Source organism: Herpailurus yagouaroundi, unplaced genomic scaffold (genome assembly GCF_014898765.1).
Source record: "Herpailurus yagouaroundi ecotype Mexico unplaced genomic scaffold, PumYag 182, whole genome shotgun sequence".
Taxonomy (NCBI): domain Eukaryota; kingdom Metazoa; phylum Chordata; class Mammalia; order Carnivora; family Felidae; genus Herpailurus; species Herpailurus yagouaroundi.
Window position 1 is genome coordinate 11,247,147 of NW_024412413.1, and position 14,382 is coordinate 11,261,528.

The window sequence follows — 14,382 nt, forward strand, 5'->3', positions numbered from 1 at the left end:
CACAGGAGTGAAGTCATATGATATTTGTCTTTCTCTGATGGACTAATTTCGTTTAGCATAAGACCCTCCAGTTCCATCCATGTAGTTGCAAATGGCAAGATTTCATTCTTTTTGATTGCCGAGTAATACTCCACTGTGTGTGTGTGTGTGTGTGTGTGTGTGTGTGTGTGCGTGTGTGTGTGTGTATACACCACATCTTCTTTATCCATTCATCCATCAATGGGCATTCGGGCTCTTTCCAGACTCTGGCTCTTGTCGATCGTGCTGCTCTAAACATGGGGGTGCACGTGCCCCTTCAAAACAGCACCCCTGTGTCCCTCGGATAAATACCTAGTAGTGCAATCGCTGGGTCATAGGGTAGTTGTCTTTTTAATTTTTGAGGAACCTCCATACCGTTTTCCAGAGTGGCTGCACCAGCTCGCATTCCCAAGAGGCCTTCACCCAATTTACCTCTCTCTCTTCTTTCCTAGATCTCCGTAGGGAAGTATAGAAATACCCACATTTAGGGGTCTATGAAGGGCCAAAGGAGGGGGCTCCTGAGGGCCAAAGGAAGGTTCCCATGGGTGGTGGCACTCAAGCCAGAGTACCCTCATCATTGCCATTTTGCAGATGAGAAAATGGAGCATACATGGCTTGGCTGACGCTCCAGATCCCATTTGCTTGACCCCACTCTGCCCGATGGGGGACAAGGCCAGGATTCAAACTATGAGGAGCCTGGATTCAGAGCCCACCTTCTTCTCCTACCTCCCCTACATCCTCAGCCTGAAGAATTCTCTCTTACTCGGCGAGGACTGCCTTTTCATTCCATGCAGGCCTTCAACTGATTGGATGAGGCCCACCCATATTAGGGAAGGCGATCTGTTTTACTCAGGCCACTGATTTAAATGTACTCTCATTCAAGGCTGTCTGGATTGCTCAGTTGGCTGAACCTCCAACTCTTGATTTCAGCTCAGGTCATGCATGATCCCAGGGTCGTGAGATCAAGCCCTGTGTTGGGCTCCACATGGAGTGTGGAGCCTGCTTAAGAGTCTCTCTCTCTGCTCCTCAGAAAGTTCAACATAGACTTTCCATAGCCCCAGAAATCCACTCCGAGGCGTATAGCCAAAAGAAGTGAAAACATGGAGCATGGGCACGGGGTGTTCTTCTGGAACAAGGGGAAAGTTCTGAGGCTAGAGAGGGGTGTGGTGGCACGAGATGGCCACTGAACCGTTCCCTGGAAAATGGTTCTTTGTATGTGATGCGAATTTCCCCTCGATCATCATCATCTAGGCCCCCATTCGGTGGCCAGGTCTCCTGAGAGCTGGAGCCACGCGTACTTGACTCACCATTGTAACCCCAGCACCGACACGGTTCCTGGCACAATCGAGGGGCTTAATATACCTTTGGGGAGTAAATACACACAGAGATCCGCATTCCACAGGCACAAAATCAGGACCGACTAAGTGGGATTCATGAAACAGCAGCTCTCGCCTAAACGTAACAAAGCCTATCTGCTCTTTGAGCTGCTGGGCACTGCAGGGCAGTGAGCATCCCGTCATGAGAGGCATGCAAATAGAGACGAGGGAACTTGTTGAAAGAACTCGTGCATCAGCAGGAAGACAGGGGGTTCCCTCCAACTCTGAGATTCATTGATCTTACGGGCCCTTACAAATGCATTGAACCTCCCGCTGGCTGCTTGCTACCTTATCGAATCACTCACTCACCAGATATCCACTGAGCACCTTGGTCACCCAAGGACGGACCCCAAGAGGGTGCCATGTCCTAAAATAGGCAGAGAAGTTTCTACATCATTCTTTTTACTTTCTCCCCCTTGACCCGACCCAGTGTTCAGAACGCCACCTGGGCAAAGCCGTGGGCTGGGGTCGCCACGCTCAAAGGAGATTGGTTAGCACTCAATGTCCCTCCCGCGAGTTTCTGCTGTCCCTTAGGTGTGCTAACCACCTCCTGGTCCCCTCGCTGACTCGTTCCAGCAGCATCACCACAAGCTGCTGTTCCTGCCGTGCCTTATGCTGCTCTACTCCGCCGGGCTCAGCTGAACCCCCACATCCTGGCCCTGCTCTCCCTCAGGGCCACTGTGTCCAGAAAAGGGGCTGCGGTCCACTGGGAGGGACAGGCTGAAGAAAGTATGGGCACCCACAAATAAACTATTTGTTTATTTAAGCCAAACATGTGGATATTCTATAATAACGTGGGGAAGATCTGTGATGTGAATTTTGTTTAAAGGTGACACATTGATATGATATGATATGATATGATACCAAACTATACTATATTTTAATTTGTCTATTTATTCCTAATTCACCTCCTTCTTTCTACCACAATCCCCCTTGGGGACGGGATAGCAATGTGCCCTGAGAAAGACACCTGGCCGGGAATACGTTTTTGGTCTATGAGATGTAAACATATATCCCTGGGTGGGGCTTGCAGGGAAGCTTCTGGAGAAGCAGACCCCTTAGTCTTTGGCTGTCACCTTCCTCCTTCGCCATGTCTACGCTTCTTACAGCCATAGAGAGGAAAGTCATGGCTGGTGATGGGAGGCTTGGGAGTCCCCGAGGGCCCCTGGGAGCTGCCAAACTTGAGAGGTTCTGACAACAGCACAGCAAGTCCCTGTTGGGTCGAGTTTTGCTGTAGTTAGTACATCAAACAAACATAATTCTAACCCACCGGCAGGAACTAAAGAAAGCTTAGAAAAACGTAGTGTAGTGGGTTGAACGGGCATGTCCAATAGGAGCCCAAGAATGTGACCTTACTTGGAATGAAGGTCTTTGCAGATGTAATGAAGGTGAGGATCTCAAGATGGATGAGACCATCCCGGATTAGCGAGGGCCCTAAATCCAGCAACAGGTATCATCAGAAGAGACAGAAAAGGTCACGTGAAGAAGGAGACAGAGGTTGGAGCAACGCAGCCACAAGCCAGTGAGCACCCAGAGCCACGGGAAGCTGGAAAAGGCAAGGAAGGATTCTTTCCCGGAGCTACAGAAGGAGCATGGCCTGCCGACACCTTGATTTCAGACTCTGGCTTCCAGAAACGTGAGAGAATAAATTCCTACCATTTTAGGTCACTAGATTTGTGGCCATTTGTTATGGTAGCCCCAGGACAGTAATATATGCAGAAAAGTAGAAGACGTAACATCTAAGCTGGGCATCTGAAGGATAAATAGGAATTCTTTGGTTAAGAGGAGAAGGATCTTCCAGAAACATGAATACATAGCAAACTATAATAATAATAACAATGCTTGTTGGGCATGTCTTCTGCCTTGTGCTTTAAATTTTTTTAAAAATGCTATTTATTTTTGAGAGAGAGAGACAGAGCATGAGAGGGGGAGGGGCAGAGAGAGAGGGAGACATAGAATCCGCAGCAGGCTCCAGGCTCCGAGCTGTCAGCACAGAGCCCCACACGGGGCTTGAACCCATGAACCGTGAGATCATGACCCGAGCCGAAGTCGGATGCTTAACCGACTGAGCCACCCAGGTGCGCCCCTGCCTTGTACTTTATATCCTCTCTCCCCTAATCCTTACGCCAAGCCCCAGTAATGGTATCACTGTCCCTTTTTCATAGCCCGGGAGACTGAGGCACAGAGAGGTTAGATGTGCTGGGGGAGTGATCACAGCAGATGCTGCGGAGACCCCAGTCCTCACTCTGAAGACCCGAGACTCACTGTCCAAGGGGTTTTTGTTCCTGGCTGTGGACTTCCAGCACCCCCCCACCCCACCCCACCCAGGGCAAGGCTGATGTGCAAGGGGACCAGCTGCACAGCCCTCAGAGCCGGCGGGCGAGTTGGATAAGAACTCACCAGCGCCCTCAGCTGGGGTGACTCCAGGCGTGCCCCATGCAGTCTCCCCAAGTCCCCAGCAGGGCTGAGCGGGGGTGGGCTTAGTGGCATCCCCCCCTTTCCCCTGCCTGTCTCACGTCCCCACACCGCAAGTGAGGCTTCCAGGAACCAGGTCACAACAAACCACTGTACTCAAGTCCTTGCTTGGGGTGTGCTTCTGGGAGAACCCCAAACCCAAACAGTGTTGGAGTCCGGGCCCATCTCTGGTGGAGCGGACCCCAGAGCCCGAGCTCGGACCCACTAAACTCCTCTGTTCTGTGGGGTTAGAGGCATAACAACGCCAGGCGCATCCACATTTAGGGGCGCAAATAACAAGTAGCCAGCTACCTGCAGCCCAGAGCGGGACGCGGCAGGGAGGTGGCAGCTGAGGGACCGGCTCTTGAACGTTCTCCCGTTCTCTGTGCTCACCGCAGTGCGTGCGGCGCCGACCTGGACGCGCCCCCACAAGACGCCCGCACCTCTTTACCACTCCAGCTTCTGCAGATCGCGGGCCACTTGTCACCCAGTGCTCACATCTGTTCACTCTCGAGCAACGAGCAGAGGGCGATCGGCTCAGCAGAGTGCTTCCCAGACAGTTCTGGGGCGGCGGTGACACTTGCCGGGCGAGCCGGAGCCAGGTGAGAAATTGCTGTGCCCCAGCAGTTTTTGCAAAATTCAAAGCTTTTTGCTGGAGCAGAGGGTCAGTTATTGGAAGGTTTCTTGCATAATCATCACAAAACGCCACCTTGTCAGCGTTGCCAAAAAGACCGTTCGCGAATGGATGGTCTGCTCCGGGAGCCAGTCCTTTCTCGGCGTTGGGAAAGATCCAGAACGTGAATAACACGGAGGAAGTGGTGGCCGATTCTGCCACTATCGACTGCCTCTGTGGGCCCTTTATTTGCATCTAAAGGAAATTGCCTTCATTTCTTGGGCTTCTTGCAAGGAAGGCTTGCTTTCTTTCTTTCTTTCTTTCTTTCTTTTAATTTAAAATTTTTATTTAATTCCAAGTTAGTTAATGTGTAGGGTAATAATGTCAGGAATAGCATTTAGTGATTCATCACTTACAACAACACCCCGGGCTCATCCCAACAGGTGCCCTCCTTAATGCCCACCTCCCATTTAGCCCATCCCCCTACCCCACACCCCGCCAGCAGCCCGCAGTTTGTTCTCTGTATTTAAGAGTCTCTTAGAGTTTGCCTCCCTCCCTGTTTTTATCTTTGTTTTTCCTTCCCATCCCCTATGTTCCTCTGCTCGTATGTTCTTCAATTCCACATACCAGTGAAATCATGTGATATTTATCTTCCTCTGACTGACTTATTTCACTTAGCATAATACCCTCCAGTTCCATCCACGTTGCTGCAAATGGCAAGATTTCATTCTTATTGGTGCCGAGTAATACTCCATTGTGTGTGTATTATATATCACGTCACATATATAATATTATATATATAATATATGTATATAGTATAGTATATATAGTATATATATAGTATATATAGTATAGTATATATGTATATAGTATATATAATATATGTATATAGTATATATAATATATATTATATATGATTGATATATGATATTATATATTATAAATTATATTTTGCATTATATAATATATATTATGTATTATATATATTATATATATATATGCCACATCTTTTTTATCATCAGTCGATGGACATTTGGGCTCTTTCCATACTTTGGCTATTGTCAATAGTGCTGCTATAAACATGGGGGTGCATGTGCCCCTTCGAATCAGCATTTTTGCATCCTCTGGATAAATACCTAGCAGTGCGATTGCTGGGTCATAGGGTAGCTCTATTTCTAATTTTTTGAGGCACCTCCATACTGTTTTCCAGAGCGGCTGCACCAGCTTGCGTTCTCACCAGCAGTGCAGAAGGGTTCTCCTTTCTCCGCATCCTCGACAGCATCTGTGTGCAAGGAAGGCTCTCACCCCCGCCCCCAGAGGGTAGGACCACACCCAAGTCATTCTCTCACTCACTCATTCATTCCGTAACAGCGTGCTCTAGAGTAGCCACAGGCCCCCGCATTTGCTGAGGGCTCACGCTGTGGCTGGATCACGTGTTTCACGTGCATCACCTCATTTAATCCCCCCAGCTGTCGGAGGTGGGTCATTTGTCCCGTTTTGCAAAGAGGCTCGGCCAAGTTCGTTAGCTCTCCCAAAGCCAGCCAGACAGCAGTCGGAGGAGCGAGATTTGGAGAAAAGAGATGTGAATTCTAATCCCACTCTCCCCGCCTATTAGTCATGTTGAATCAGACGCGTCATTGACTTCATTTAACTGAGCCTCGGTTTCCTCACCTGGAAAATGGACGTGCCAACTGCTGAAGTTTGAGAGAACAGGACAGAGCCAGCAGACGGGTGAGGTGTCCGTGCTTTGAGGAACCACTGGACACAACCTGCTGTCTATTTGCAGTTCGCACGTCCCAGAACTGGTTGGTTTCCACCACCACCACCCCCCCCCCCCCGACAAAGATTAAATTTGTGAGATTTTAAGAATCTTTCCCAGGAAGCAGGATGTCTAACTCTCTCTGGGGATGCTGAGGGCCATATCAGTGGACCAGAGACATTTTTTTACTCAGAGTCACACTCTGAATCCTGATCTGCTGACTTAAAAATCTGTCCTCCTGTCCCTCTGGCACCTGCGAGAGCCAGGTGCTTGTACCCTTGGGCACACGGCCCACGGTGGGTGATAAGTCGAGGGGCTCTGTGCCGCTGTATCTCGCCAGCTCCTTTTTTCTAGGGTGGAGGAGGCCTGCGCCCCAAGCAATCATGCCCATTTACAGCCACCAGAGGCTCGGGAGGTGGCCCGGAAGTAGCCCGGCCAGGTGACGTGCTGGGCCAGCCTGTGTTTATCTCTGTGGCTCCATTTGGAAAAGGCCTCTCAACTACTCCACTCGGAACGGCTATCGGGTATTTTCACAGCCTAGTCGCAGGCTGTCGTTCAGGGGCTGACACACTCCAAGACTACTCGGAGCAGGGGACCGGGATCCAACCTCTGGATGGAGCCCATCATGGTAATGGTGACAGCCCTGACCTTTGCCCTGCACTTCACAGTTTGCAAAGCAACACTTGGACCCTCACAGTCGCTCTCTGAGAGAGCGAGTAGGGGTGTTTTTATCCCCAAGTCCGGCTGTGTCAGGCCGCCTCTGTCGCGGGAGGGAAGTCACAGCCTGAGTGCAGTCACCAGGGAGCACCTGGAGGGAAGAGAGGCTGGGCAGGAAGCCCTGGGGGACTGCTATTCCAGGAGGAGGGAGCAGAGAAATGGACGAAATGCACTGGACAGAGACCAGTCATGGGGCAGGGCGGGGCACAGAAGAACCAGGAGAAAGGGCCTCGCGGAGCAAGGCAGAGGCTGGCCATGCCAACTTGGCAGAGAGGCTCCCTCGGAGACAGTGCGGCCGAATGACCAGGACTGTGGCTCACGGAACCGTGCTGCCTGGGTTTGAACCCTGCCCCGCTGCTTCAAGCATACGATCCCAGGCATGTTGCTAAACTTAGGTCTGTGTCTCCGTTTGCTTGTCTGCAGGAGGAGGCTCGCAACAGTCCGCACTTCGCCAGGCTACCATGAGGCCCGACTGCTTACCGTGGGCCTGGCACGCAGGAAGTGCAGGGCCCCGCGTTCCCGCAGCCTGGCATGGGAGCCGACCGCCTGTCCGTGAGTGACTCCGGACAGGGGGGGGAGACTGCAGCAGACTGCAGAGCAGGGGGGAGGCGAGGGAAGGAAAGCAGGACGGGAAGCCCTGCAGGGAGGTGTGGGGAGTGTGGCAGACCAACGGCCCCCCATCCTTCTGCAAGCAAGCGGGCGGACGGGATAGCAGGGGACCCAGACCCAGGTGAAGGGCTCGGCTGCCTCCCCTCTCTGAGGGCCCAGAGGCAGATCAGGACACGAACTGCTGGGCTGGAGGAAGGAGCCGGTGTTTGAGTCGAGTCTCCAAACCGGCCCAGAACTGAAGCAGGCAGAGAGGGACGGGTGCCCCTGAGCACAGCCCCCTCTCGATCACGGATGTAACCGGCTTGGATTTAGGACGATGTGTTTCAGATGTTTATCGTTTCCTACAAAGCTTCCTGGATTTGACCACCGGCCTCTGCTCCCGTGTGACTCTGGCAGTTTACTTGATTTCGCTGTGCCTCAGTTTCCTCCCCTGGGAAACAGGGATAACGATGTTACCTACCTGTCGAGGCTGTTGTGGGGATGAGGTAAAATCACCTAAGGAGGAGCCTGGTACCAGGGCCGATGACTCTCGGCAGTTATTATCTGTGCCACTATCACAGGGGGCACAGTTAAAAAGCCGCCGGGTTCCTACGAGGATTCCTCCAGAGTCTCTTTCTAATCTGTAAATGCGCCCCGTAGATTTGGCCCATATTTATAGAACACCTGCTCTATACTAGGCACTGGGATATGATGCTGCAAAGATATGGTCCCTGCCCTCCGGGGTTTGCACCCAGTGGGTGAGAGATGTGCCCCTGTCACCACGGGCACGGAGGCGTGCTCTGTGCTTACTCATCCAGTCACTGAACCCTCAACACCAAAGCCTCAGGACGAAGGATCTATTACTGTTCCCATTCCACTTCCACAGGTGTGGCAAGCTGCCCAAGGTCACATAACTACAAAGTGCCCAAGCTGAGATTTGAACCCCAGGACTGTGGCCTAGGGCCTATGACTCTTTTTTTTTTTTTTTTTTAATATTTATTTTTGAGAGAGAGAGAGAGAGAGAGGGAGAGGAGCAGAGAGAGAGGTGAACAGAGGATCTGAAGCGGGCTCTGTGCTGACGGCAGAGCCCGATATGGGGCTCAAACCCACAAACCATGAGATCATGACCTGAGCCAAAGTCTGATACTTGACTGACTGAGCCACCCAGGTGCCGCTAGAGCCTATGACTTAATCACTGTGCTACAAACAGTGGTCAACGCTGCTATGGAAGGTACAGGACACGGGGAGTAAGTAAATGTTTGAGCTACGAAAAGCACAGCGGGAGCAAACTAGGTTAGGAGGGGACAGCAGGGGCAAAGGCCCTGGGGCAGGAGAGGCAGGACAAGTTTGAGGACGGATTAAGCCAGGCTGCCCTAGACACAAAAAGGGAGCCAGGCAGGCAAAGACCTGCTCACCAGGCTTGACAGCTCTTTGGGGGAAAGCAGGAGGAAGCATTTGAGGAGGTTGCACTGGAAATATGACAAGATTTCGAAAGACCACTCTCTGCAAGCGAATAGGACAGAAGCATTAAAAAGAAAAAAAAAAAGAAAGAAAAGAAAGAGGGGCACTTTGGGTGTTGACATGGAGCCTCTCCAAAGTATATTATCAGACGGAAAACTCCAAGTGCAGAAGAGTGCGTGTGACAGCTTGTATTCATAGGGGAAAGGATAAGCAAGAATGTTCGTGGGCTGCAGGTATGTAAAATATCTGAAAGGTACACAAGAATCTGGTAAGAGCAGTAGCCCCTGGGGGCGGGGACTGCAGGCCTGTGGTCAAGGGTAGGAGGCACTGCTCTCTGTATATCCTCTTCCACCTTTTACATATTAAACCCAGGGAAGAGACTGTCTATTCAAAACTGTAAAGATGTCCCTGGCTGCTGGGGAGGAAATGCAAGGGAGGCGGTCAAGAGTGAAATCCGAGAAATGGAGAGAATGAGACTCTGGAATGCTGTTTTTATGAGGGAGGTGGCGCCTGAGCACGGGGTGCAGCTGCTTGGGATGCTACCTGGACAAGGCACTGTGTCACTCAGGCAAGCGGGCAGGATGGGGCGGCATGAGCAGAGCCGGGAAGGAACACGGAGCCACAGGAACCAGCCTAACTTTGCCCGCAGCAGAATTTGGCCTGGGTTCAGACTGAGCCATCTGGAAATGGACAGAAATGCTAAATGTGGAATGTTCTAGAAAAGCAGCCCTTGGCTCCCACAGATGAGCTATCACGGGCTGTTAAAGGAGGCCGCCGTGGCTCTGGAGGGATGATTTGCTCCACTTTAAATACGCGCAGCGGCTAAGTCAATCCAAACGGGAGGCAGCCCTTGGCTCCCTCCCGCCAAGGGCCTTTTCCCAGCTGCTGCTGCCCCCTGCTGGGGGACTCGGGACATCGCAGCCTCCGCGTGATTCTGAGGCCGCTGCTTAAGACTCCCACTTTGCATTCCGGGCGCGCAAAAGACGAGTCCGTCACATTTCCTCCGCCCTTTTTGGAGATGGCCACCGCCAAGCACTGCTTCGGTGCTGGCGTAAACAACCAGGTCCACGTGAACAAGTCGCAAAGCGAACAGCAAAGGTCATTACCATCAGAAGGCAGTGTGCCAGAAGGCAGATGCGACACAGTGCGATACAGGAAGTTCTAGAGCACTGTTCTAGACCCCTCGTGTGCGTTAACTCAGCTGATCCTTGTGGCACCCACAGGGGCAGGGATGACGAAACAGAACTGGAGAAGCAAAGCAGGATTCAAACCCAGAGTCTGAGTACCAGCCCTTGCAAATTTCAACTTAGCAATCAATATTCCCTGCTCATTGGGTTCACACGTCAGCGGTCCTCACCCATGGATGATTTGGGCCACCAGGGGACATTTGGCAATATCTGGAGGCATTTTTCGTTGGGAGAGGGAGCGGATTCTGGCACCTGGTGGGTAGAGGCCAGAGATGCTGCCACACCACACATCGTATAATGCACAGCACAGCCCCCTGCAACAGATACACAATGGCAAAAGTCCCAAAGGGGACAAGCCCTGATCGAAATACGTAAAATTCTCCCAAATCTTCGAGCCCTCTCTTTTGCACTGCCCCCTGATATGAGGAGGGCATTGGAGCAAACCTGCTGTATTGTACGAAAGGTATTCTTCTCGAAGATTCATGCTGAGTAACTCTCCAGAGGATTTCCCCTGAAGTCTCTTATTTACCCAAAGGGATTATGTCGCATTCAGCAATCCTGCTAATAAGAACACTCTGTGAGGAATGAGGCTCTCAGAAGCGGCCCCAGCAAAGGAGAACCCCCTGGGGCAGCGGCAGAGGGGCTTGGGCCACGCAGCGGGCACGTGCACGTGGAATGTCGTGGCTGCCCCTGGCACTGAGCCGAAGCTGCGGCACACGCTGTTTGTCCGGGCTGTCGGGAAGCATCCAGGATGATGGCCCAGTCCCTGGGAACAACTTGTCAGCAGCTGCGTCGCCCAAAGCCCTCGCCTCCAAATCAGCCCAAACAGCCCAGTCCCTGGCTTTGGGGTGGGGGTGAGGGTGGGGGTGGGGGGGGCAGCGCTGTTAACCCCTTCGCCTCCACAAAGCCTATGGGTCTAGAGGCTCTGGGGGTTCTACTGGTCTGGAGCTGCTGTTCGATGGGGCGGGAGGCAGCCGAGGACCTGGCACCCCTTCCAGCAACAAGCCTATTGGCTGCACAGGAGCTGTGTTGCTCAAGGGTCCGTGCTTGTAGAATGAATGCATGACCACTCTACAAGATTCCTTCCTTCATTCAACAATATTTACCAAGCATCTGACCAGGCTGGGCACCGTCCCAGATCTTGGGAGGACAAAAGAGACCAAGTCCCTGTTCCCATGAAGCTTACCTTCTAGGGGAGGGAGAAAGATACTACACAAATAAGCAAGTAAGTATAGGATATAATATCAGGGAGTGGGGAGCGCTCTGAAGAAAGTAAAGGCAAAGAGATGGGACACTGACAGATTGGGGGTGACTCCTTAAACTGGGCGCTTGGGGAGGGCCTCTCCAAGGAGACGACGTTTGGGCAAAGATCTGAAGGTTGTGAGGGAAAGAGTCACGCAGCCACGTTGAGAACAGTAAGTAGAGGGGCCCCGGCGTAGAAAGGGTCTTAGGGAGTTTGAGAAGCAGTAAAGCAGAGAAAACGGATAAAGGTGGGTCCTGGCATGACCCAAGAGCAGAGGTTCTCAAACAGTAGCATGCATCAGAATCACCAAAAAGGCTGCCAGAAACAGTTTGTGGTTCCAACCCGCAGCGTCCAGTTGGCCTGGGGTGGGGCCTAGGAACGAGCATTTCCAACAAGTCACTGTGTGGTACTGATGATGTTGCTGGTCCAGGGACCATAGCAAAGAGTATTTTTTCTTTTCTTCTTCTTTTTTAATGTTTATTTGTTTCGAGAGAGAGAGAGAGAGAGTGTGTGTGTGCGCGTGTGCGCGCGTGCACAGGGGAGAGGGGTAGAGAGAGGAAGAGAGAATCTTAAGCAGGCTCCATGCTCAGCACGGAGCCTGATGTGGGGCTCGATCCCACAAACCAGGACATCATGACCAGAGCCGAAATCAAGAGTCGGACGTTTAACCGACTGAGCCACCCAGGCGCCCCCAAAGAGTATTTTTCCCTAATGCAACAAGTCCTTTCCTCCCTAACACTTAACCCCAAGCAGTCACGGACCGTCGCTGCTTGATCGCCTGCCTCCACGCTGGGTACAGGAGGTTTTCTACTGAGGCCGCAGTGTTTTATGTTTAAGCGCATTGCCAACATTTGAGAGTCGGGGGGGGGGGGGGCTTCACACAAAATTCAGATTCCTGCCTCCTCTAGAAAACAGGTCTGCAGCACTGGCTGCCCCTCCCACAGGGCCACAATGCGACAGAGCCGCCTGGGGCTCTGTCACCTTGACTTCGTAACCCCAGCCACCGGCACAGCGCCTGGCCTCGGGTAGGCACTCAAAGAGAGCTTATTAATGAAACTGGTAAGACCACACCCAGGAAACGCACGAGGACATCAGTTTCAAGAGCTAGGGGACCTGAGGCCAGTTCTGACTCCCGCTGACGTGTTACATGACCTTGGGCTGTCCATGGACCTCAGTGATCACTCTTTCTTCCCAGAGTCACTGCATCGAACAAAAGAGAGGATGTGAAGGGTTTAGCACATGCCTGGCATACGGTACTCCACTCTCACTGCGAGGAACTCCATAAATATTTACTCTCTAGGATGGGAGAAAGTGTGAGAGGTCTTGGAGGCTGGACAGCTCCCTGTTGGGACCAAAGGTGTTGACAGTCTACTTGCGTGCAGTCCCCAGTGCTGTCATTCACTAGCTTTGTGACTCTGGGCATTAGACTTTCCCTTATTTGGGCCTCAGTTTCCCCACCACAAACAGGGATGATACAAGCCCCACAGGGGTTATTGTGTATATCAGATAGGAACATGAATATTAAGCCAATTAATCCTTTAAAGTGCTTCCAATAAGGCCAGCCTTCAGTACGTGCTCAACATATGCCAGCCCTAGCTGTTACAGCTGCTCAGGGAGGGGTTAGACTAGAATTTCTCAGAGGCCCTCATGGCTCCAAAATTTTCTGACCTCTTTGAACCCAGTGACAGTCAGGCAGCTGTCATTAGTCATCAAGAATATAGAGAAGGCCCTTGGTATCGTGGAGGCAGTGGAGTAGAATTCGCTGTAAGGGGTTTAGCACCTCACTGGAAAAATCCAAAATGCTCTTACAATGGTGCTGACCAAAATCACAGAGTAGCAACCACGAGAGGAGGAGTGGATGTGGTGCAGAGGACAACAGCCTACGAGAGAGGCAACATTACCCCCTCGCAGACGAGAAAACGGAGGCTCCAGAAGGCTACCCCTGGATGTGTCTCTGTGTCTCAGCTCCACGCACCTGCCTCAGGAGGGTGACTCAGTCAAGGGGTCCTTTGAGGGATTAACCGGGTCATGATGGACAGCACAGCCTGGAGGGGGAAGCAGGAAGGCCAGGCAGGGGCATTCTGACTCCCTATGAAGGCCGAAACCTTCATAGCAGTTGGGTGACTGTGTGTGTGTTCACTGCCCTGCACGCGGCTGGTGGCCACACAAAGTCACAGGGCAGCTGAGAAAAGTGCCTGGTCACTGAACGGTAAGTGATGGGAATACCCGTTGCGCAGGCGTCTTCACCCAGGGGCTGCTCCTCCCTCTCAGCCAGCCAGCCATCCCAGATTGGGGAGGGGCAGCAGGAGTGACAACGGGGGTACATCTAGCCATGATGTCATCACCATGATGGTGATAAGCCAAGTATGTCCTGATAAATTTCTTCTCTTTCATCCATTCAACACTCACTGTTGAGCACCTAACACACTTCCCTCTTTGACTCCTCAGGACAACCCCAGAGGCGGGTTCTGCTAGCCCGTCTTTAAAGGGGAGCGAAGAGGCCGGGACGACGGCCTTGATTTCAGCCTGGTTTCCGGACCACAGAGCAAGAGGGACCTCCCCGGAAAGTCAGCGGAGATGGGTGCACCCTCCCCGTGTGGTGGGGAACGTCCTGGAGGCCGGCTTTCATTCATTATGTGCCAGCTCATTTTACAAGCGAGGAAACGGGTTTGGCGGAAAGCACTTCAAAGTCCCGAGTCCAACCCCTCCCCGCCCCCCATCAAAGTTTCCTTGTTCTCCCTTCTTTTCACAGACATCACTAGAAATACTTTCACATTTTAGATTTTGCAGCGCATAATATCGTTGGGCTTTAAAACAAGACTTCCCTGCGGGATGCGGGGCAAGAATCGGATTTCCTGATGCACGACACAGTCTTGCTCCCAGGAGCCGGCGACCTGGAGCCACAAAAACCTCTGCGAAGCCAAACCAGCTCACAGCTCCGCTCCGGCAGCTGCGGCCACGTTACT